The sequence below is a fragment of the Geospiza fortis genome, unplaced genomic scaffold (genome assembly GCF_000277835.1).
Source record: "Geospiza fortis unplaced genomic scaffold, GeoFor_1.0 scaffold135, whole genome shotgun sequence".
Classification (NCBI taxonomy): domain Eukaryota; kingdom Metazoa; phylum Chordata; class Aves; order Passeriformes; family Thraupidae; genus Geospiza; species Geospiza fortis.
The window spans coordinates 135,768-136,586 of NW_005054646.1; the positions used below are offsets into that span (position 1 = coordinate 135,768).

The 819-nt window shown below is 52.3% G+C and overlaps 1 protein-coding gene across 1 annotated transcript in view; it reads right to left on the bottom strand.

The window, feature by feature from the left end:
* SDK2 (sidekick cell adhesion molecule 2) overlaps nt 1-819 on the bottom strand; it is a 78,824-nt gene that overhangs the window by 27,257 nt on the left and 50,748 nt on the right.

Below are 819 nucleotides of genomic sequence, written 5' to 3' on the forward strand. Positions count from 1 at the left end.
CCACCACACACAGGCTGCAGCCACAGCAGGGAGGGCCCCGTCCCGGGGCTCCCCAGCTTCACTCTGCTCCCTGTTGGTTGTTTCTAATTAATGGCCAATCACAGCCCAGCTGGCTTGGACAAAGAGTCCGAGCCACAAACCTTTGTTATCATTCTTTCTTTTTCTATTCTTAGCTAGCCTTCTGACGAAATCCTTTCTTCTATTCTTTTAGTATAGTTTCAATGTAACATATATCATAAAATAATAAACCAAGCCTTCTGAAACACAGAGTCAGATCCTCGTCTCTCCCCTCATCCTCAGACCCCTGTGAACACGGTCACATGTCCCGGTGCCAGCAGCATCCCAGCGTGGCCCTGGCTCCAGGGACAAGGTGTGCGTGGCACAGCTGCCTCCATGCCCCTGCCATGCCCAGCCTGGAAGCACACAGCAGCTGTGGGAGGCTGAGGGAAGCAGGGGGCATGGAGGAGGGAGGGTGGGACAGGGGATTTTTATTGACTTCCTTAATTGCTGTAATTAAAAACATGTAAAGAATCCTTTTTTAACGACTTTGCCATTATCATTAGTTGTTAGCACAGCTGCCTTATTAATTTCTCATTATCCTCCTGATTTGTCACCGCTCCTCAGGAGGTGTTTGAGGGGATGGGATTGGGGACATCCCAGAGGGAGGGGGTGACAGAGAGGGGCAGGGCCCTTCGGGGGACAGAGCCACCATCCCAGGCTTCAGCACTGCCATGTCCTCCTTAAATCTCACCAGCATCACCCAGGGATGCTCCAGACATCCCTGCCAGCATCACCCCAGGAAATCTCTGATGCCCCTGC